The 23,782-nt window shown below is 42.6% G+C and overlaps 10 non-coding genes across 10 annotated transcripts; all 10 read right to left on the reverse strand.

Annotated features, from left to right (window-relative positions):
* Positions 1-8,913: 8,913 nt before the first annotated feature.
* trnaa-agc (transfer RNA alanine (anticodon AGC)) lies at positions 8,914-8,986 on the reverse strand. Its single transcript has one exon. It is a non-coding gene; the product is annotated as a tRNA-Ala (tRNA).
* Positions 8,987-11,402: 2,416 nt separating this feature from the next.
* On the reverse strand, positions 11,403-11,475 carry trnaa-cgc (transfer RNA alanine (anticodon CGC)). The gene has a single exon. It is a non-coding gene; the product is annotated as a tRNA-Ala (tRNA).
* Positions 11,476-14,400: 2,925 nt separating this feature from the next.
* On the reverse strand, positions 14,401-14,473 carry trnaa-agc (transfer RNA alanine (anticodon AGC)). The gene has a single exon. It is a non-coding gene; the product is annotated as a tRNA-Ala (tRNA).
* Positions 14,474-15,904: 1,431 nt separating this feature from the next.
* trnaa-agc (transfer RNA alanine (anticodon AGC)) lies at positions 15,905-15,977 on the reverse strand. Its single transcript has one exon. It is a non-coding gene; the product is annotated as a tRNA-Ala (tRNA).
* A 1,429-nt stretch (positions 15,978-17,406) lies between these two features.
* On the reverse strand, positions 17,407-17,479 carry trnaa-agc (transfer RNA alanine (anticodon AGC)). Its single transcript has one exon. It is a non-coding gene; the product is annotated as a tRNA-Ala (tRNA).
* A 429-nt stretch (positions 17,480-17,908) lies between these two features.
* On the reverse strand, positions 17,909-17,981 carry trnaa-cgc (transfer RNA alanine (anticodon CGC)). Its single transcript has one exon. It is a non-coding gene; the product is annotated as a tRNA-Ala (tRNA).
* A 927-nt stretch (positions 17,982-18,908) lies between these two features.
* Positions 18,909-18,981, reverse strand: trnaa-agc (transfer RNA alanine (anticodon AGC)). The gene has a single exon. It is a non-coding gene; the product is annotated as a tRNA-Ala (tRNA).
* A 3,171-nt stretch (positions 18,982-22,152) lies between these two features.
* On the reverse strand, positions 22,153-22,225 carry trnaa-agc (transfer RNA alanine (anticodon AGC)). The gene has a single exon. It is a non-coding gene; the product is annotated as a tRNA-Ala (tRNA).
* Positions 22,226-22,654: 429 nt separating this feature from the next.
* On the reverse strand, positions 22,655-22,727 carry trnaa-cgc (transfer RNA alanine (anticodon CGC)). The gene has a single exon. It is a non-coding gene; the product is annotated as a tRNA-Ala (tRNA).
* Positions 22,728-23,654: 927 nt separating this feature from the next.
* Positions 23,655-23,727, reverse strand: trnaa-cgc (transfer RNA alanine (anticodon CGC)). Its single transcript has one exon. It is a non-coding gene; the product is annotated as a tRNA-Ala (tRNA).
* Positions 23,728-23,782: the final 55 nt, after the last annotated feature.

Here is a 23,782-nt window from a genome sequence, read left to right on the forward strand (position 1 = left end):
GGTCGACACTCCAAGCAGGCGATAGAGTGCTTGTGAGAAATCTCTCGGAACAGAGTGGTCCAGGAAAGCTGCGTGCCTATTGGGAGAAGACTGTGTACCGGGTTGTGGAACAAATGGGAGGTGGGCTAATATACAGAGTGCAGCCAGAAACAGGAAGTAAGTCTCTCAGGGTACTACATCGCAACCTCCTATTACCAGTCAATGACCTGCCCCTGGAGAACGAACCGAAACGGGTACCTACAAGAGAAAGGCACGAGAGACAAAAGTCAGTTCAAAGCACTGTAGAGCCAGTGACCACCAGCTCAGATGAAGAGGGTTTTGCCTGCAGCACAGATCCTTTGGATGAATTGCCATATTACCATTTCAGAAGAGAACCCATGAATGTTGAGAATCGCTCTTCTCAAGCTTCAGGTGCTCAACAAGTGTTAAGTCCAACAGCCTGTGAGTTTTGCCCTGCTAATAATCATCAAGAACAGTCAGTACCAGACACGGACGAACTCGACCAACCAGGACAGGAGGAAGTGCCTGATGTGCGTGATAGGAACATCCAACATGAACAAGGAGCATCCAATGATGAAAGACACCAAGAGTCGGAAGGAGAGGAGGATACCGAACGAAGTGAGAGAGTGAGAAGGTCAAGCAGGGTTGAAAAAGTCCAAAAGAAATGTTGACATATGAGACGCTAGGTCAACCAATATATAGACCGTGGAGGGCAGAAACTAATGCCCTCTTGTTCGATCCCAGATATTCATCTCCAATAGGATGTAGGGGTAACCTATGCTATATCCCTCCTATGTACTGTGCTTGTGGTGTACCGCAGCAGCTTCCTAGTAGTAATTATAGTTACACTTACTGTTAATGAGTTGGAAAGATGAAGAAGAGAACAATACAGTAAGAAAAAAAAATTGTCGGGAGACAGCTTTTAAGTGGGAGAGAATGTAGAGGGTTGTTCTACTACACACAAAATCAAATACCACAATACAACACTTCCACTCAGAAAGACTTACACAACGCATTATATGGAATTAATTTTATTCTGTTAATTCACTAAAATTGCAGCTGGATAAAACGTTTCTTTAAAAAGGAAGTTGGGCAGGCATGATTACCTGCGATCTGACACAGTACAGAAGGCACTGTAATAGTCCTGGTTAGTTCATCTCCAGGCCTGTAGATGGCGCTCCAAGAGTGGTGGGATTGGGAGACAGGCAATGGCTAGACGCAGAATAAAATACGCTGCAAGCCGGTTGCCACGAAAATTGATGTGTTGTCTTCTTTCCCATCACAGACAGGTACTATTCATGGTACAGCGACACACACGCGCACGGGCGTGGGTGAAACAATAACCATGACGCGCCCAGAGTGCGAAAGCTGCTTGCGAATAAAGTTAATTACAACACCCAAGTTGGAGTAGTTATTCCGTTGGAATAATCCCCTTTCACATAAAATCCTCTTAATCTGCCTCAGATTTATGTGAACATCATGCCTAGATCCGAGAACAAACTGAATGTCCATATATTGTAGACCAAGATCAAAGTAAAATTCGATTAAATGCTCCATGTTTTCCTATCAATTATGTTCCTTACACTGACTGATTACTCATACTGTATTTCCAGTTCAAAGTCACAACAGTTTTGCCTTATGTCGCAAAAGTTTTGGGTTATATCGCAAAAGTTTTGGGTTATAATGCAAAAGTTTTGGGTTATAACGCAAAACATGACTTCTTTTTTTTTTTCTTCTGCCATTTTTTTTTCTCCTCCTTTGTCCCCTTAGGGGCTCCGTATCTTTCTTAAAGCATGGGAACGAGCTAGATTTCAGGGATGTTGTATGCTGGTCTAACGCATTTGTTGATAACGCCTTTATGAAGTTAACATGTGTCTTCTCACAATTATGTTATCAATTAAAAAAATTATAATTTCTTTATAAAATTATACTTACTTTTATCCACTCTCAAAGTTGTCCATGTGTTTCCAGGTATTCGGAAATCTCGTGGCCACGCATTATTAATTTGTGGCCACCACTTGTATAATTATCTCATGGCCACGTGGTATTGTCTTGTGGCCACGCGTTATTGTCTCGTGGACACCACTTAATTATCTCGTGGCCATGCATTATAATTCGTGGCCACACAATATGTTTTTTTTCTCCTATGTCACCAGAGGGGCTCCGTAGTCTGTTAATATAGTATGTGTTTTTGTTTCTATTTGACCAGTTTATAAATTATTATTGAAATAGTTGTTTTGTAATTGATTTACTGACCTATTGTCATGTTGGTTACACACAGCCATTAGAGCACAAAACATTTGTTAGTGTAGTTGTTGTTTTTCAGACAGAGCTTATACAAGCTAAATAACCATGTGATATCGTGGTTGATATCGTAACAGTCTGATAAGGGTGTTGAGGTATTTTTTTATCGCGATATTACACTTTATCGTTACATCCCTAGTTATATGTGTTTTCCAAGTCCACAAAGCACACCCTCTGGTCCCCTTTCAAAAATACTTGGACTTAACTTAAAACATACACTAAGTGCCTTTTTCTGTTACCTAAATTGGTAACTATCTCTTTCGGCCAGGAGCAGATATCATCAGGTGGTGTCCAACTTTCATTGAGTGTTTCGGCCCTCAACCACTACACTCTCCTGTTGGCAGGCCAGCTGTGATTGGCCAGATCACTGCCTATCTGCTCCTGGTCTCCAGCTCTCCTCTTCCCTTTTACTCCACAACCAAAAGGAGGCTCGCTCAGCCTCCTCCCCCATTCTGCGTGCAGCTTGTTTCTTGCTGCTCCCGCTAAGGCCAAGTGCTGACAGCATCTGCCACACTGACTTGGCCGGGAAACCTCTGCAGCTAACCTCAACTGGGTAGAGCCACACCTACCAGCCCTTGTCCCTACAATCCTGGACCAAGGACTGATACTTGAGGGCCTTCCTCTCATGAGCCTCTTCACAGCCTTCCTCCCATGGCACTGTTAACTCGATCAGGATCATCTTCTGGTCTATAGTTGACCATAGTACAAGGTCTGGCCGGAGCGTTGTGACCACCACTTCTGGGAATTCAGCCGGCTTCCCACGTCGACCGCCATCTCCCAGGAACTAGCGGTTTGCAGCAGGCTGATCTTTGTCTTCTTGCTTGTGGAGGGCTTAGCACCCTCCTTAATGAAAGGGATTGGTCTCTTCATGTTGGTGCTAGCTGGTCTCTTTTTGCATCTTTCCCGCTCTAATATGTCAGCGAGGGACAAAAGAACCTTATCGTGGCACCACCTATACCAGCCTTGGGATAGAGCTGTTTTACACCCAGATAGTATGTGCGCCAGCGTCCCTCTCTGGCCACAGAGTTTACAGAGCGGATCTTCTCTCAACCCCCATGTGTGCAGGTGAGATGGTGTGGGAAGGGTGTCATAAACAGACCGCAAAAGGAAAGAAATGCGATAGAGCTCCAGTCTCCACAGCTCTGTCCATGAGATCTTGCGCTTGGGCAGATCCCATTTTTCTACTGCTCTAGACATCGGTCTCTCTTCCTCTCGGGTTCGAACTTCTACCTGGACCATATCTCACCTGGTTCTTGCGTTGGCCTTCCCCAATTGCTGGAAATGCGCAGAGCCAAGGCCTTGCCTCTGGGAGCATTGGTTACCAATGATGTCCCGCAGCTTCAAAGAGCTGATTGCTTGCTCCACCGCTGTGCTGGCTGCCCATTTACGCCCAGATCTGGTTTGGACTCCTACTTGGCTCACCAGGTCATCAAAGGAATCGCTAAGGCTTATTTGAACTCTGCATTTGGCCACTTTAAACTCCTCCACAGCCAATGACAGTGGGCTCAGACCGAATGTAAAGGCCCACTGAAGAAAAGCTAGGTGGGACTCCAAGCCATCTCCGCAGGTGCTTATTGATTTTTCTCTCGATGCCTTCATCAGCGGTCATAGAGAACTCATAGATTGTAAAGAGCCACAGCAACCTGGGGAGAAGTCCGTGTTGGTACAGCCAGGTCTTGAATTTACCAGATAGTTCAGACCTGTCGATTTTCTTCAGCCATTCCTCACTCTGTTTCACTGCATTGGAGATATTGGTTCTGTCGGTCAGGGATGCATCATACCACTTCCCCAAGCACTTCACTGGGTTGTCCAAGATGGTTGGAATAATCTCTCCTTGAATGCGGAGGCTAAACTTGCTGGTGACCTTGCCTCTCTTGATCACCAGTCCTCTGGATTTCCTGGCCTTGAACAGCATTCTTCCCCAAGTGGCTGCTTTATCCAAGGTTTCCAACACCCATCTTGCTTGGACGTGTGTCGTGGTTGTTATTGTGATGTCATCCATGAATCCTCGCAATACTGGTTGAACAACGCCCGGCTCCAGTACGGGGCCACGGGTAACATGCTCAGCTGCGGATATTATCAGGTTCATGCCCATCAAGAACAAGACAGGGGAGATGGTACATCCTGTTGGAATTCCCTTCTGGAGATCCAGCCATCTAGTTGTAAAAGAAGCTGACGTAAATCTTAGTCTGAACCCTCCTAGATAGCTGGTGATCATGTTCCGCATAGCTACTGGGATGTAATAGTGGTTAAGGCTTTGCTGGATAAGGCTGTGTGGGATTGAGCCGTAGGCATTTGCAAGGTCTAACCAAACCACTGTAAGATCGCCTTTCCTCCTCTTGGTTTCCTGGATCAACTGAGTGATCATTGAAGTGTGCTCTATACATCCAGAAAATCCTGGGATACCTCCTTTTTGAATGGATGTGTTGATGTAATCATTTTCTGTCATGTAGGAGGTCAGTCTTCTTGCAAGCACAGAGAAAAAGATCTTACATTCCACATTCAGGAGAGATATTGTTCTAAACTGCTCGATCGTGGAGGATCCTTCTTCTTTAGGAACAAAACAGCCCTCTGCCAACTTCCAGCTTGCTAGGATTAAGCCTTTTGCCCAGACCTTCCTCAGGATCTTCCACAGCCTTCTGAGGAGTTTTGGACATTTTTTGTATACTTGGTATGGTATACCGCTTGGGCCAGGGGCTGCTGATGCCCTGGCTTTCCGAACAATGTCCTGGATTTCCTGCCATGTGGGTTCTCTTACGTCTAGCTCGATCTTCGGCCTTTCCGGTCTGGGGATATCGGGGTTATCTCCTAGCCCCTGATGTCTATTGGGGTCGCTGTGGGACTTGCTAAGGAACTCTTCTGCTTCGAGCTTTGAGCTGTTCAGCATACCGGATTTCTGTTGGCCGAGAAGTGTTCTCGTAAAGCCGTATGGGTTCTTAACAAATTGTGCCCGTGTTTTCTCCTTCTTCTTCCTCTGCCGCCGAAGGTATTCTGCCCTTTTGAGTTTGCAGAGATCTTCCCTCAGCTTGCCTATGAGGTCCTTGATGCCCTCTCTCTCGGCTAGACAGCTGTTTTTAAACTGTTTATTGAGTGTTGATATTTCGCCCCTCAGCTGCCGGATCGCCCTTTCTCTCCTGTTTGGTTATTGTTCTGGTCGGATATGGCTTTTTTCAACAAGGCCAAAGCACTCCTTAGCAAGGTTATATACTATGGTTGCAAATGAGTCGATCTTTTTATGTACAGGGCCTGCTAACGTTGCTCCTAGGATGCCGTCCAAGTCATTATCGAACTGCGTCCAAGCGATGGTGTCTGATGATTTTGGCCACTTGATTTCTCCCTACTTGGCAAACAGATTGGGGTTACTGCGGGGGAGTTTGCTTGTCTCTGGTGATATGGCAGCTCGAGCGCAGAGAGATCCTCAGCTCTGTGGGGTGCTTCCTGGCTGGGGTTCTCCTTCGTCTCACCGGATGCTAGATCCGTGCGTTGCACTTGAGTTGCTGATGTTCCGCACCTTGACTCGCCCTGGTGGATTTTGAGCCCCTTGGTGTTTTTGCAGGTTTTTCTGCAATGACACCTGATCACAAATTCCTTCCCCATCAGTGTTGATTGCTTCAGCTTTCTCGTAGTTGTTTTCCATGTCCTGGCCGTTACCAATATAGCTGTCCCATTGAGTCTCTCATCCTCCCCCCCTCTCGGGAGACTCTGGGGGTATTGCCGTCTGCAAATCCAGAAGTATTGTTCCCAAATTTCCACCTAGTGTTGAAGAGGTGTGTCAGCCAGGACCACCCATCAACATCAAGAGCCTTCAGGAATTCAGGGTGGATCTCACCCAACCCTGAAGCCTTACCTCTGAATGTTTTTTGATTACCTCAGTGACCTCAGCCCCAGTGATGGGCTTGTTGTCTTATTCTGCTTCCTCCTAGAAAGATGTGTCCTCGAACTACTCCTTCCACCCTCCAACTAAGTCCTTAGTTGAAGCTAATAGTATTCCATCCCTACTGTAAACAGCGTGGGTTAAACCCTGTTTCCCCCTCCTGAATTGCCTGATAGTTTGCCAGAATCACTTTGAGGCCGACTGAAAGTAATTTTTCATGGTACCAAACATAACACATAAGTTTTTGCTTCCACAACTGACAGTTCTGCACTCCCCTTGGCCTGCTGGTCTCTGTGAGATGCTTATGGAGTCCCACAAGCTAACATGCTTGGAAAGCCTCCTTCATCAGCCTGACGACTCCCTTGTTCTGCACTCCCCTTGGCCTGCTGGTCTCTGTGAGATGCTTATGGAGTCCCACAAGCTAACAAGCTTGGAAAGCCTCTTTCATCAGCCTGACGGCAATGACAGCAACAATCTTACAGCCACAGTTCTGCATAGCCACCTCAGCAATGGAGGCAGGGAATAAGTTCTGAGCTGGAGGAAAGATTTGAAGATCTTCCAGATGGGGGGCTCTGCCAGATGCTCCAAGCACACTGTCACTATATGTTTGGGTCCACCAGTTTTGTCCAGCATTTTATCCTGCCATCTGATCCAACTCTCCTCTAGGTGGTGTTCAGTTGACAGCTTAGCTCCTCTCTTCACTCAAGTGTCCATGACATATGATCAGAGATCTAATGATAACTAGAAAACTGATCAGTGAGCTACAATCCAGACTGTCCTGCTGCCAGGTTCACTTATGCTCCTCATGCTCGAATATAGTGTTTGTTATTGACAAAGTGTGATTAATTCATAAATTTAATAACAGACTCAGCTTAAAATCAGGCAGGTTTTTCCTCCCAATCACATCCCTCCAGTTTCCATCATTCTCACTAACTCGAGCGTTAAAATTCCCCAGTAAAACAATGGAGTCCCCAGAGCAGCCAACTTTATAACTCAGGAAAATTATCCAATGTTTGAGTGTGAAAAGTATGTGATCCTTTGTTATCAGTAACTTGTTACTGTGACAGCAATAACTTCAGCTAAATGATTCTGATAACTGTTGATCAGTCCTGCAAAGCATGTAGGAATCTAAGTAATTTCTCTGAACAGCTCCGAACAGGTTAAGAACAGCTTAAACTAAGGGAAGTTGGGGGGCATCCCTACGTCTCACATACAAATCGAGCGCTCGAACACTTGAGCTAATTCAACCAGTCAAGCATTGCTTGATATGCAATTATTTGAGACACTGCCTGATGGCTCTTCAAAATAACTTCGGCAGTTCTCAGAGACCTGGTACTGGTACATTCTTTTAATATTTAAAAATGATCAACTAATAGGTTACGAGCATTGACACATACATAAATGAAAGTAAATGTGTTGCCAACACTACACCATTCCAAGTCCCCTTAGCATTTATTATGATATGGCAATGACCCAGGAAATGGCTACTGCTTTATATTGAATAGATATTAGAAGCTGTTCTTGGTATTAGAAGCTGATATTAGAACCGCCGTTCCTATTTTTATGGTCCATCTCTGACAATTAGCTTACTCCTTAGCACTTAGCACTTACTGTTTGACATTCTTGCCAGATTTTGATTACGTCCGCTTAACCTCTGATTGGGTTGGATTGGGTCGGCCCATCTCGAAACCAGCTGGCTGTTGCTGATTGGGCCAAATGCTTAACATTTATTATTATTATTATTATTATTATTATTATTACTATTATCATCATCATCATCATCATCATCATCATAATATTCACATCTTGCAAGAGATAAAAGCTGCCTGCATGTAAAAACAGTACATATTTAAAAAAAAAAAAAAACTGACCGGCCCACATTTAAAAAATGGTCCGGCCCTTCTGCCATTTGCCAGAATTGCCAGATGGCCAATCCGCCCCTGTTACGAGCATTGACAGATAAATAAATGAAAGTGTTAACAAAACACTACACCATTCCAAGTCCCTTAGCTTTTATTATCTTAAGTCAATGTCCCAGGATATGCCTACTGCTTAATTCTGAATACCTAGTGGTAGCTTTTCTTGGGGGTTTTCCTTGATGGTAGTACCGTTGTGCAAAGCTGAGGGTTGCTGATACCAAGGGAAGTTCTTTAACGTGGCTGTGGTTGACAACACCTCCTTGATGGTAGTTGAATTTTGAGTTTTCTGGTTAGTTGCCTAGGCCTAGCAGCTAAAAGACTGGAGAATGTGGGTATCGATTCCACTACCTCTCACATGCTAAGCGAGCACTCTACCACAGGAGCTAATTCCCCCCGTTAAAGTGTTCTCGATATGCAATTATTTGAGTCACTTGTTAATGGTTCTTCAAAATTCCAACTGTACAGTCGCCAGAGAGCTGGTTCATGATTTTTTTTATGTTTAAAAATCATCAAGTAATAGGTTATGAGCATTGACAGATAAATAAATGAAAGTGTTAACAAAACACTACACCATTCCAAGTCCCTTAGCATTTATTATCTTAAGTCAATGTCCCAGGATATGCCCACTGCTTTATTCTGAATACCTAGTGGTAGCTTTTCTTGGGGGCTTTCCTTGATGGTAGTACCGTTGTGCAAAGCTGAGCGTTGGTGATTCCCAGGAAATTCTTTAATGTGGCTGTGGTGGACAACACCTCCTTGATGATAGGTGAATTATGTCTTTTCTGGTTAGTGGCCTAGGCCCAGCAGTTAAAAGGCTGGAGAATGTGGGTATTGATCCCACTACCTCTCACATGCTAAGCGAGCGCTCTACCACTTGAGCTAATTCCCCCTGTCAAGGTGCTCTTGATATGCAATTATTTGAGTCACTTTTTAATGGCTCTTCAAAATTCCTTCTGTACGGTCGGCAGAGAGCTGGTTCGTAATTCTTTTTATGTTTAAAAAACATCAAGTAAAAGGTTACGAGCATTGACAGATACATAAATGAAGGTGTTAACAAAACACTACACCATTCCAAGTTCCTTTGCATTTATTATGTTAAGCCAATGTCCCAGGATATGCCTACTGCTTTACTTTGAATACCTAGTGGTAGCATTTCTTGGGGGTTTTCCTTGATGGTAGTACCGTTGTGCAAAGCTGAGGGTTGCTGACTCCAAGGGAAGTTCTTTAGCGTGGCTGTGGTGGACAACACCTGCTTGATAGTAGGTGAATTATGTGTTTTCTGGTTAGTTGCCTTGGCCCAGCAGCTAAAATGTTGGAAAATGTGGGTATCGATCCCACTACTTCTCACATGCGAAGCCAGCGCTCTACCACTTGAGCTAATTCCCCCAGGAAAGGTGTTTTTGATATGCAATTATTTGAGTCACTTGTTAATGGCTCTTCAAAATTCCTCCTGTACGGTTGCCAGAGAGCTGGTTCGTAATTCTTTTTATGTTTAAAAAACATCAAGTAAAAGGTTACGAGCATTGACAAATAAATAAATGAAGGTGTTAACAAAACACTACACCATTCCAAGTTCCTTTGCATTTATTATGTTAAGCCAATGTCCCAGGATATGCCTACTGCTTTACTTTGAATACCTAGTGGTAGCTTTTCTTGGGGGTTTTCCTTGATGGTAGTACCGTTGTGCAAAGCTGAGGGTTGCTGATACCAAGGGAAGTTCTTTAGCGTGGCTGTGGTGGACAACACCTGCTTGATAGTAGGTGAATTATGTGTTTTCTGGTTAGTTGCCTAGGCCTAGCAGCTAAAATGTTGGAAAATGTGGGTATCGATCCCACTACTTCTCACATGCGAAGTGAGCACTCTACCACTAGAGCTAATACCCCCAGATAAGGTGTTCTTGATATGCAATTATTTGAGTCACTTGTTAACGGCTCTTCAAAATTCCTTCTGTACGGTCGCCAGAGAGCTGGTTCGTAATTCATTTTATGATTAAAAATCATCAAGTAAAAGGTAACGAGCATTGACAGATACATAAATGAAGGTATTAACAAAACACTACACCATTCCAAGTTCCTTAGCATTTATTATGTTAAGCCAATGTCCCAGGATATGCCTACTGCTTTATTCTGAATACCTAGTGGTAGCTTTTCTTGGGGGTTTTCCTTGATGGTAGTACCGTTGTGCAAAGCTGAGGGTTGCTGATACCAAGGGAAGTTCTTTAGTGTGGCTGTGGTGGACAACACCTCCTTGATGGTAGGTGAATTATGTGTTTTCTGGTTAGTTGCCTAGACCCAGCAGCTAAAAGACTGGAGAATGTGGGTATCGATCACGTGACCTCTCACATGCAAAGCGAGCGCTCTACCACTTGAGCTAATTCCCCCAGGAAAGGTGTTTTTGATATGCAATTATTTGAGTCACTTGTTAATGACTCTTCAAAATTCCTCCTGTACGGTCGCCAGAGAGCTGGTTCGTAATTCTTTTTATGTTTAAAAATCATCAAGTAAAAGGTTACGGGCATTGACAGGTGAAAATAATGATTGTGAAGGTGTTGCCAACATTACACCATTCCAAGTTCCTTAGCATTTATCATGTTAAGCCAATGTTCCAGGATATGCCTACTGCTTTATTCTGAATACCTAGTGGTAGCTTTTCTTGGGGGTTTTCCTTGATGGTAGTACCGTTGCGCAAAGCTGAGGGTTGCTGATACCAAGGGAAGTTCTTTAACGTGGCTGTGGTTGACAACACCTCCTTGATGGTAGTTGAATTTTGAGTTTTCTGGTTAGTTGCCTAGGCCTAGCAGCTAAAAGACTGGAGAATGTGGGTTTCGATTCCACTACCTCTCACATGCTAAGCGAGCACTCTACCACAGGAGCTAATTCCCCCCGTTAAAGTGTTCTCGATATGCAATTATTTGAGTCACTTGTTAATGGTTCTTCAAAATTCCAACTGTACAGTCGCCAGAGAGCTGGTTCATGATTTTTTTTATGTTTAAAAATCATCAAGTAATAGGTTATGAGCATTGACAGATAAATAAATGAAAGTGTTAACAAAACACTACACCATTCCAAGTCCCTTAGCATTTATTATCTTAAGTCAATGTCCCAGGATATGCCCACTGCTTTATTCTGAATACCTAGTGGTAGCTTTTCTTGGGGGCTTTCCTTGATGGTAGTACCGTTGTGCAAAGCTGAGCGTTGGTGATTCCCAGGAAATTCTTTAATGTGGCTGTGGTGGACAACACCTCCTTGATGATAGGTGAATTATGTCTTTTCTGGTTAGTTGCCTATGCCCAGCAGCTAAAAGACTGGAGAATGTGGGTATCGATCCCACTACCTCTCACATGCGAAGCGAACGCTCTACCACTTGAGCTAATTCCCCCAGGAAAGGTGTTTTTGATATGCAATTATTTGAGTCACTTCTTAATGGCTCTTCAAAATTCCTCCTGTACGGTCGCCAGAGAGCTGGTTCGTAATTCTTTTTATGTTTAAAAATCATCAAGTAAAAGGTTACGGGCATTGACAGGTGAAAATAATGAATGTGAAGGTGTTGCCAACATTACACCATTCCAAGTTCCTTAGCATTTATTATGTTAAGCCAATGTCCCAGGATATGCCTACTGCTTTATTCTGAATACCTAGTGGTAGCTTTTCTTGGCGGTTTTCCTTGATGGTAGTACTGTTGTGCAATGCTGAGGGTTGCTGATACCAAGGGAAGTTCTTTAACATGGCTGTGGTGGACAACACCTCCTTGATGGTAGGTGAATTATGTGTTTTCTGGTTAGTTGCCTAGACCCAGCAGCTAAAAGACTGGAGAATGTGGGTATCGATCCCACTACCTCTCACATGCAAAGCAAGCGCTCTACCACTTGAGCTAATTCCCCCAGGAAAGGTGTTCTTGATATGCAGTTGTTTGAGTCACTTGTTAATGGCTCTTCAAAATTCCTCCTGTACGGTCGCCAGAGAACTGGTTCGTAATTCTTTTTATGTTTAAAAATCATCAAGTAAAAGGTTATGAGCATTGACAGATAAAAAAAATTAAAGTGAAGGTGTTGCCAACATTACACCATTCCAAGTTCCTTAGCATTTATTATGTTAAGCCAATGTCCCAGGATATGCCTACTGCTTTATTCTGAATACCTAGTGGTAGCTTTTCTTGGCGGTTTTCCTTGATGGTAGTACCGTTGTGCAAAGCTGAGGGTTGCTGACTCCAAGGGAAGTTCTTTAGCGTGGCTGTGGTGGACAACACCTGCTTGATAGTAGGTGAATTATGTGTTTTCTGGTTAGTTGCCTTGGCCCAGCAGCTAAAATGTTGGAAAATGTGGGTATCGATCCCACTACTTCTCACATGCGAAGCGAGCGCTCTACCACTTGAGCTAATTCCCCCAGGAAAGGTGTTTTTGATATGCAATTATTTGAGTCACTTGTTAATGGCTCTTCAAAATTCCTCCTGTACGGTTGCCAGAGAGCTGGTTCGTAATTCTTTTTATGTTTAAAAAACATCAAGTAAAAGGTTACGAGCATTGACAAATAAATAAATGAAGGTGTTAACAAAACACTACACCATTCCAAGTTCCTTTGCATTTATTATGTTAAGCCAATGTCCCAGGATATGCCTACTGCTTTACTTTGAATACCTAGTGGTAGCTTTTCTTGGGGGTTTTCCTTGATGGTAGTACCGTTGTGCAAAGCTGAGGGTTGCTGATACCAAGGGAAGTTCTTTAGCGTGGCTGTGGTGGACAACACCTGCTTGATAGTAGGTGAATTATGTGTTTTCTGGTTAGTTGCCTAGGCCCAGCAGCTAAAAGACTGGAGAATGTGGGTATCGATCCCACTACCTCTCACATGCAAAGCAAGCGCTCTACCACTTGAGCTAATTCCCCCAGGAAAGCTGTTTTTGATATGCAATTATCTGAGTCACTTTTTAATGGCTCTTCAAAATTCCTCCTGTACGGTCGCCAGAGAGCTGGTTCGTAATTCTTTTTATGTTTAAAAATCATCAAGTAAAAGGTAACGAGCATTGACAGATACATAAATGAAGGTATTAACAAAACACTACACCATTCCAAGTTCCTTAGCATTTTTTATGTTAAGCCAATGTCCCAGGATATGCCTACTGCTTTATTCTGAATACCTAGTGGTAGCTTTTCTTGGGGGTTTTCCTTGATGGTAGTACCGTTGTGCAAAGCTGAGGGTTGCTGATACCAAGGGAAGTTCTTTAGTGTGGCTGTGGTGGACAACACCACCTTGATGGTAGGTGAATTATGTGTTTTCTGGTTAGTTGCCTAGACCCAGCAGCTAAAAGACTGGAGAAGGTGGGTATCGATCACACGACCTCTCACATGCAAAGCGAGCGCTCTACCACTTGAGCTAATTCCCCCAGGAAAGGTGTTTTTGATATGCAATTATTTGAGTCACTTGTTAATGACTCTTCAAAATTCCTCCTGTACGGTCGCCAGAGAGCTGGTTCGTAATTCTTTTTATGTTTAAAAATCATCAAGTAAAAGGTTACGGGCATTGACAGGTGAAAATAATGATTGTGAAGGTGTTGCCAACATTACACCATTCCAAGTTCCTTAGCATTTATCATGTTAAGCCACTGTTCCAGGATATGCCTACTGCTTTATTCTGAATACCTAGTGGTAGCTTTACTTGGGGGTTTTCCTTGATGGTAGTACTGTTGTGCAAAGCTGAGGGTTGCTGATACCAAGGGAAGTTCTTTAACATGGCTGTGGTGGACAGCACCTCCTTGATGGTAGGTGAATTATGTGTTTTCTGGTTAGTTGCCTAGGCCCAGCAGCTAAAAGACTGGAGAATGTGGGTATCGATCCCACTACCTCTCACATGCAAAGCAAGCGCTCTACCACTTGAGCTAATTCCCCCAGGAAAGGTGTTTTTGATATGCAATTATTTGAGTCACTTTTTAATGGCTCTTCAAAATTCCTCCTGTACGGTCGCCAGAGAGCTGGTTCGTAATTCTTTTTATGTTTAAAAATCATCAAGTAAAAGGTTATGAGCATTGACAGATACATAAATGAAGGTATTAACAAAACACTACACCATTCCAAGTTCCTTTGCATTTATTATGTTAAGCCAATGTCCCAGGATATACCTACTGCTTTACTTTGAATACCTAGTGGTAGCTTTTCTTGAGTTTTTTTTCTTGAGAGTAGTATCGTTGTGCAAAGCTGAGGGTTGCTGATTCCAAGGGAAGTTCTTTAATGTGGCTGTGGTGGACAACACCTGCTTTATGGAAGGTGAATTATGTGTTTTCTGGTTAGTTGCCTATGCCCAGCAGCTAAAAGACTGGAGAATGTGGGTATCGATCCCACTACCTCTCACATGCTAAGCGAGCGCTCTACCACTTGAGCTAATTCCCCTTGTCAAGGTGTTCTTGATATGCAATTATTTGAGTCACTTATTAATGGCTCTTCAAAATTCCTCCTGTATGGTCGACAGTGAGGTGGTTCGTAATACTTTTTATGTTTAAAAATCATCAAGTAAATGGTTACGAGCATTGACAGATAAAAAAAGTTAAAGTGAAGGTGTTGCCAACATTACACCATTCCAAGTTCCTTAGCATTTATTATGTTAAGCCAATGTCCCAGGATATGCCTACTGCTTTATTCTGAATACCTAGTGGTAGCTTTTCTTGGGGGTTTTCCTTGATGGTAGTACCGTTGTGCAAAGCTGAGGGTTGCTGATACCAAGGGAAGTTCTTTAATGTGGCTGTGGTGGACAACACCACCTTGATGGTAGGTGAATTATGTGTTTTCTGGTTAGTTGCCTAGACCCAGCAGCTAAAAGACTGGAGAAGGTGGGTATATGCCCGTAACGACCTCTCACATGCAAAGCGAGCGCTCTACCACTTGAGCTAATTCCCCCAGGAAAGGTGTTTTTGATATGCAATTATTTGAGTCACTTGTTAATGACTCTTCAAAATTCCTCCTGTACGGTCGCCAGAGAGCTGGTTCGTAATTCTTTTTATGTTTAAAAATCATCAAGTAAAAGGTTACGGGCATTGACAGGTGAAAATAATGATTGTGAAGGTGTTGCCAACATTACACCATTCCAAGTTCCTTAGCATTTATCATGTTAAGCCACTGTTCCAGGATATGCCTACTGCTTTATTCTGAATACCTAGTGGTAGCTTTTCTTGGGGGTTTTCCTTGATGGTAGTACTGTTGTGCAAAGCTGAGGGTTGCTGATACCAAGGGAAGTTCTTTAACATGGCTGTGGTGGACAGCACCTCCTTGATGGTAGGTGAATTATGTGTTTTCTGGTTAGTTGCCTAGGCCCAGCAGCTAAAAGACTGGAGAATGTGGGTATCGATCCCACTACCTCTCACATGCAAAGCAAGCGCTCTACCACTTGAGCTAATTCCCCCAGGAAAGGTGTTTTTGATATGCAATTATTTGAGTCACTTTTTAATGGCTCTTCAAAATTCCTCCTGTACGGTCGCCAGAGAGCTGGTTCGTAATTCTTTTTATGTTTAAAAATCATCAAGTAAAAGGTTATGAGCATTGACAGATACATAAATGAAGGTATTAACAAAACACTACACCATTCCAAGTTCCTTTGCATTTATTATGTTAAGCCAATGTCCCAGGATATACCTACTGCTTTACTTTGAATACCTAGTGGTAGCTTTTCTTGAGTTTTTTTTCTTGAGAGTAGTATCGTTGTGCAAAGCTGAGGGTTGCTGATTCCAAGGGAAGTTCTTTAATGTGGCTGTGGTGGACAACACCTGCTTTATGGAAGGTGAATTATGTGTTTTCTGGTTAGTTGCCTATGCCCAGCAGCTAAAAGACTGGAGAATGTGGGTATCGATCCCACTACCTCTCACATGCTAAGCGAGCGCTCTACCACTTGAGCTAATTCCCCTTGTCAAGGTGTTCTTGATATGCAATTATTTGAGTCACTTATTAATGGCTCTTCAAAATTCCTCCTGTATGGTCGACAGTGAGGTGGTTCGTAATACTTTTTATGTTTAAAAATCATCAAGTAAATGGTTACGAGCATTGACAGATAAAAAAAGTTAAAGTGAAGGTGTTGCCAACATTACACCATTCCAAGTTCCTTAGCATTTATTATGTTAAGCCAATGTCCCAGGATATGCCTACTGCTTTATTCTGAATACCTAGTGGTAGGTTTTCTTGGGGATTTTCCTTGATGGTAGTACCGTTGTGCAAAGCTGAGGGTTGCTGATACCAAAGGAAGTTCTTTAGTGTGGCTGTGGTGGACAACACCTCCTTGATGGTAGGTGAATTATGTGTTTTCTGGTTAGTTGCCTAGACCCAGCAGCTAAAAGACTGGAGAATGTGGGTATCGATCCCACTACCTCTCACATGCAAAGCAAGCGCTCTACCACTTGAGCTAATTCCCCCAGGAAAGGTGTTTTTGATATGCAATTATTTGAGTCACTTATTAATGGCTCTTCAAAATTCCTCCTGTACGGTCGCCAGAGAGCTGGTTCGTAATTCTTTTTATGTTTAAAAATCATCAAGTAATAGGTTACGGGCATTGACAGGTGAAAATAATGAATGTGAAGGTGTTGCCAAAATTACACCATTCCAAGTTCCTTAGCATTTATTATGTTAAGCCAATGTCCCAGGATATGCCTACTGCTTTATTCTGAATACCTAGTGGTAGCTTTTCTTGGGGGTTTTCCTTGATGGTAGTACCGTTGTGCAAAGCTGAGGGTTGCTGATACCAAGGGACGTTCTTTAGCGTGGCTGTGGTGGACAACACCTCCTTGATGGTAGGTGAATTATGTGTTTTCTGGTTAGTTGCCTAGACCCAGCAGCTAAAAGACTGGAGAATGTGGGTATCGATCCCACTACCTCTCACATGCAAAGCAAGCGCTCTACCACTTGAGCTAATTCCCCCAGGGAAGGTGTTCTTGATATGCAATTATTTGAGTCACTTGTTAATGGCTCTTCAAAATTCCTTCTGTACGGTCGCCAGAGAGCTGGTTCGTAATTCTTTTTATGTTTAAAAATCATCAAGTAAAAGGTTACGAGCATTGACAGATACATAAATGAAGGTATTAACAAAACACTACACCATTCCAAGTTCCTTTGCATTTATTATGTTAAGCCAATGTCCCAGGATATACCTACTGCTTTACTTTGAATACCTAGTGGTAGCTTTTCTTGAGTTTTTTTTCTTGAGAGTAGTATCGTTGTGCAAAGCTGAGGGTTGCTGATTCCAAGGGAAGTTCTTTAATGTGGCTGTGGTGGACAACACCTGCTTTATGGAAGGTGAATTATGTGTTTTCTGGTTAGTTGCCTATGCCCAGCAGCTAAAAGACTGGAGAATGTGGGTATCGATCCCACTACCTCTCACATGCTAAGCGAGCGCTCTACCACTTGAGCTAATTCCCCTTGTCAAGGTGTTCTTGATATGCAATTATTTGAGTCACTTATTAATGGCTCTTCAAAATTCCTCCTGTATGGTCGACAGTGAGGTGGTTCGTAATACTTTTTATGTTTAAAAATCATCAAGTAAATGGTTACGAGCATTGACAGATAAAAAAAGTTAAAGTGAAGGTGTTGCCAACATTACACCATTCCAAGTTCCTTAGCATTTATTATGTTAAGCCAATGTCCCAGGATATGCCTACTGCTTTATTCTGAATACCTAGTGGTAGCTTTTCTTGGGGATTTTCCTTGATGGTAGTACCGTTGTGCAAAGCTGATGGTTGCTGATACCAAGGGAAGTTCTTTAGTGTGGCTGTGGTGGACAACACCTCCTTGATGGTAGGTGAATTATGTGTTTTCTGGTTAGTTGCCTAGACCCAGCAGCTAAAAGACTGGAGAATGTGGGTATCGATCCCACTACCTCTCACATGCGAAGCGAGCGCTCTACCACTTGAGCTAATTCCCCCAGGAAAGGTGTTTTTGATATGCAATTATTTGAGTCACTTATTAATGGCTCTTCAAAATTCCTCCTGTACGGTCGCCAGAGAGCTGGTTCGTAATTCTTTTTATGTTTAAAAATCATCAAGTAATAGGTTACGGGCATTGACAGGTGAAAATAATGAATGTGAAGGTGTTGCCAAAATTACACCATTCCAAGTTCCTTAGCATTTATTATGTTAAGCCAATGTCCCAGGATATGCCTACTGCTTTATTCTGAATACCTAGTGGTAGCTTTTCTTGGGGGTTTTCCTTGATGGTAGTACCGTTGTGCAAAGCTGAGGGTTGCTGATACCAAGGGACGTTCTTTAGCGTGGCTGTGGTGGACAACACCTCCTTGATGGTAGGTGAATTATGTGTTTTCTGGTTAGTTGCCTAGGCCCAGCAGCTAAAAGACTGGAGAATGTGGGTATCGATCCCACTACCTCTCACATGCAAAGCAAGCGCTCTACCACTTGAGCTAATTCCCCCAGGAAAGGTGTTTTTGATATGCAATTATTTGAGTCACTTTTTAATGGCTCTTCAAAATTCCTCCTGTACGGTCGCCAGAGAGCTGGTTCGTAATTCTTTTTATGTTTAAAAATCATCAAGTAAAAGGTTATGAGCATTGACAGATACATAAATGAAGGTATTAACAAAACACTACACCATTCCAAGTTCCTTTGCATTTATTATGTTAAGCCAATGTCCCAGGATATACCTACTGCTTTACTTTGAATACCTAGTGGTAGCTTTTCTTGAGTTTTTTTTCTTGAGAGTAGTATCGTTGTGCAAAGCTGAGGGTTGCTGATTCCAAGGGAAGTTCTTTAATGTGGCTGTGGTGGACAACACCTGCTTTATGGAAGGTGAATTATGTGTTTTCTGGTTAGTTGCCTATGCCCAGCAGCTAAAAGACTGGAGAATGTGGGTATCGATCCCACTACCTCTCACATGCTAAGCGAGCGCTCTACCACTTGAGCTAATTCCCCTTGTCAAGGTGTTCTTGATATGCAATTATTTGAGTCACTTATTAATGGCTCTTCAAAATTCCTCCTGTATGGTCGACAGTGAGGTGGTTCGTAATACTTTTTATGTTTAAAAATCATCAAGTAAATGGTTACGAGCATTGACAGATAAAAAAAGTTAAAGTGAAGGTGTTGCCAACATTACACCATTCCAAGTTCCTTAGCATTTATTATGTTAAGCCAATGTCCCAGGATATGCCTACTGCTTTATTCTGAATACCTAGTGGTAGGTTTTCTTGGGGATTTTCCTTGATGGTAGTACCGTTGTGCAAAGCTGAGGGTTGCTGATACCAAGGGAAGTTCTTTAGTGTGGCTGTGGTGGACAACACCTCCTTGATGGTAGGTGAATTATGTGTTTTCTGGTTAGTTGCCTAGACCCAGCAGCTAAAAGACTGGAGAATGTGGGTATCGATCCCACTACCTCTCACATGCAAAGCAAGCGCTCTACCACTTGAGCTAATTCCCCCAGGAAAGGTGTTTTTGATATGCAATTATTTGAGTCACTTATTAATGGCTCTTCAAAATTCCTCCTGTACGGTCGCCAGAGAGCTGGTTCGTAATTCTTTTTATGTTTAAAAATCATCAAGTAATAGGTTACGGGCATTGACAGGTGAAAATAATGAATGTGAAGGTGTTGCCAAAATTACACCATTCCAAGTTCCTTAGCATTTATTATGTTAAGCCAATGTCCCAGGATATGCCTACTGCTTTATTCTGAATACCTAGTGGTAGCTTTTCTTGGGGGTTTTCCTTGATGGTAGTACCGTTGTGCAAAGCTGAGGGTTGCTGACAGGGGCGTAGCAAGCTTTTCAAAAGTGTGGGGGATGAATTACTTCAGCTGTTTTAATTGATTTAATATTGAAACTGTTTGTGATCAATATTCATTCAAACATCAATAGTTTTACTAATGAGGTTTCTGCTGAAATACATCTGAACATACTGTACCTTATCTGAAACTAAGAAAAGTAACATTCCTACTATTAACTATACTGTACAACATGAAAGACACACTGCAGACTTGAAGTATTTCCCACATGGATATCCAGCGAATTAAATAATTTAATTTATTATCTGTAAAAACAAAAAACATCGAAAATGCATGTGATGTTTTAAAATATACGGCTTGTTTACCTCAAGAGCTTCGTAAAAAGACATGAAAACAACAGCGAAACCGTGTACAAATCAGCGCGCGACAGGGGAAACCTAGGGAAACTGGACTGCCCGGAACACCGGATTCGCCATTGACGACACCGGCTGGCTGTAAAGTGCGCGTCAACCGGGCTAGGCTCGAGGAGCATCTCAGCCCCAATAACAGCAGTTTTTTTTTATTCACAGAACCGGCCAGTATAAGAGTAAGTTTCAAATTTAACTCACTCTCTCTTCGCAGCCTCAAAGACAGTGATGGCGTGAATGCGCGATGGCGCTGGCGCTGGCGGGTAAGGTTTAAAGTATGGGACATTCCGAACAGGGGGCCGCGCGCTCCTTTTTCGGTTCAGTCTCTGTCAAGAGATGACCTTTAGATGACTATTTTCATGTATTTAAAAAAACTGTGATTTATCTACAACTTCGTGTATAATACGCCCCCCGCACCAAAAAATGGTGTGACCCAGTTCGGTATATAAAAACAGGGATGCACAGCGCAAGCCTTTAATTTCCGTTGGTAATTTAATGTCGGTGTTTTCCCTTTAAGCGCGACTTTTAAAAGTTCTCCACATCATTTTAATTGCTTAATTATCCAAATATGTTGCATGCATTGCAGTGGAAAAACTGCTTTGTTTAAAGAGAAAAAAAAGATGCTTTATTTATATAGCACCTTTCATACATGAAATGCAACTCAAAGTACTTTACAATAAAGTGAATTGATGATTTTTAAAAAATTTTTAAAACAATGAAGTGATTCTGCTTCTCTGCTATGGGTATAACGTATTCCAAAGTATCAATGTTGAAAACAGGACCCTTAGTCAGCATTGATTCAATGGCTCATTTTCAACATAGAAATTGTTGTTGTTGTAAAATGTTGATTTAAAGTTGAAGTTGTAACTTCAACCACAAAACAAACTTTCTGACCATAATTCAATGTTGAATCAATAACGATTGCTATCTGGGAAAGTACCTGGAAAACGGAGATGTAAATAATCATAACAACCATAAGTTCCCGCCTCCTCTGCACGAGCTGACCGATAAATCTAATACACCAAGAGAGGCAAGACTTAAGGCAGAACAGCCAATCATCAGCCGGTGTCATGTTTGAGAGGGAGGGGAGAGGAGAGCTGAAGCGAGCGTAGACACAGAGCGGCCAGAGAAACGGAGGAGCGAATGCGAAGGCATTTGTTCAAAACTGCGGGAAAACTGTAGAAAAAGTGTGGGTGTTGAACCCTCTCACCGGGAAAAGTGTGGGTGTTAAAACACCCACATCCCCCACGGGTGCGACGCCCCTGGTTGCTGATACCAATGGAAGTTCTTTAATGTGGCTGTGGTGGACAACACCTGCTTTATGGTAGGTGAATTATGTGTTTTCTGGTTAGTTGCTGATACCAAGGGACGTTCTTTAGCGTGGCTGTGGTGGACAACACCTCCTTGATGGTAGGTGAATTATGTGTTTTCTGGTTAGTTGCCTAGACCCAGCAGCTAAAAGACTGGAGAATGTGGGTATCGATCCCACTACCTCTCACATGCAAAGCAAGCGCTCTACCACTTGAGCTAATTCCCCCAGGAAAGGTGTTCTTGATATGCAATTATTTGAGTCACTTGTTAATGGCTCTTCAAAATTCCTTCTGTACGGTCGCCAGAGAGCTGGTTCGTAATTCTTTTTATGTTTAAAAATCATCAAGTAAAAGGTTACGAGCATTGACAGATACATAAATGAAGGTATTAACAAAACACTACACCATTCCAAGTTCCTTTGCATTTATTATGTTAAGCCAATGTCCCAGGATATACCTACTGCTTTACTTTGAATACCTAGTGGTAGCTTTTCTTGAGTTTTTTTTCTTGAGAGTAGTATCGTTGTGCAAAGCTGAGGGTTGCTGATTCCAAGGGAAGTTCTTTAATGTGGCTGTGGTGGACAACACCTGCTTTATGGAAGGTGAATTATGTGTTTTCTGGTTAGTTGCCTATGCCCAGCAGCTAAAAGACTGGAGAATGTGGGTATCGATCCCACTACCTCTCACATGCTAAGCGAGCGCTCTACCACTTGAGCTAATTCCCCTTGTCAAGGTGTTCTTGATATGCAATTATTTGAGTCACTTATTAATGGCTCTTCAAAATTCCTCCTGTATGGTCGACAGTGAGGTGGTTCGTAATACTTTTTATGTTTAAAAATCATCAAGTAAATGGTTACGAGCATTGACAGATAAAAAAAGTTAAAGTGAAGGTGTTGCCAACATTACACCATTCCAAGTTCCTTAGCATTTATTATGTTAAGCCAATGTCCCAGGATATGCCTACTGCTTTATTCTGAATACCTAGTGGTAGCTTTTCTTGGGGATTTTCCTTGATGGTAGTACCGTTGTGCAAAGCTGATGGTTGCTGATACCAAGGGAAGTTCTTTAGTGTGGCTGTGGTGGACAACACCTCCTTGATGGTAGGTGAATTATGTGTTTTCTGGTTAGTTGCCTAGACCCAGCAGCTAAAAGACTGGAGAATGTGGGTATCGATCCCACTACCTCTCACATGCGAAGCGAGCGCTCTACCACTTGAGCTAATTCCCCCAGGAAAGGTGTTTTTGATATGCAATTATTTGAGTCACTTATTAATGGCTCTTCAAAATTCCTCCTGTACGGTCGCCAGAGAGCTGGTTCGTAATTCTTTTTATGTTTAAAAATCATCAAGTAAAAGGTTACGGGCATTGACAGGTGAAAATAATGAATGTGAAGGTGTTGCCAACATTACACCATTCCAAGTTCCTTAGCATTTATTATGTTAAGCCAATGTCCCAGGATATGCCTACTGCTTTATTCTGAATACCTAGTGGTAGCTTTTCTTGGCGGTTTTCCTTGATGGTAGTACCGTTGTGCAAAGCTGAGGGTTGCTGATACCAAGGGAAGTTCTTTAGTGTGGCTGTGGTGGACAACACCTCCTTGATGGTAGGTGAATTATGTGTTTTCTGGTTAGTTGCCTAGGCCCAGCAGCTAAAAGACTGGAGAATGTGGGTATCGATCCCACTACCTCTCACATGCAAAGCAAGCGCTCTACCACTTGAGCTAATTCCCCCAGGGAAGGTGTTTTTGATATGCAATTATTTGAGTCACTTTTTAATGGCTCTTCAAAATTCCTCCTGTACGGTCGCCAGAGAGCTGGTTCGTAATTCTTTTTATGTTTAAAAATCATCAAGTAAAAGGTTATGAGCATTGACAGATACATAAATGAAGGTATTAACAAAACACTACACCATTCCAAGTTCCTTTGCATTTATTATGTTAAGCCAATGTCCCAGGATATACCTACTGCTTTACTTTGAATACCTAGTGGTAGCTTTTCTTGAGTTTTTTTTCTTGAGAGTAGTATCGTTGTGCAAAGCTGAGGGTTGCTGATTCCAAGGGAAGTTCTTTAATGTGGCTGTGGTGGACAACACCTGCTTTATGGTAGGTGAATTATGTGTTTTCTGGTTAGTTGCCTATGCCCAGCAGCTAAAAGACTGGAGAATGTGGGTATCGATCCCACTACCTCTCACATGCGAAGCGAGCGCTCTACCACTTGAGCTAATTCCCCCAGGAAAGGTGTTTTTGATATGCAATTATTTGAGTCACTTCTTAATGGCTCTTCA

Source organism: Paramormyrops kingsleyae, chromosome 2, assembly GCF_048594095.1.
Source record: "Paramormyrops kingsleyae isolate MSU_618 chromosome 2, PKINGS_0.4, whole genome shotgun sequence".
Lineage (NCBI taxonomy): Eukaryota > Metazoa > Chordata > Actinopteri > Osteoglossiformes > Mormyridae > Paramormyrops > Paramormyrops kingsleyae.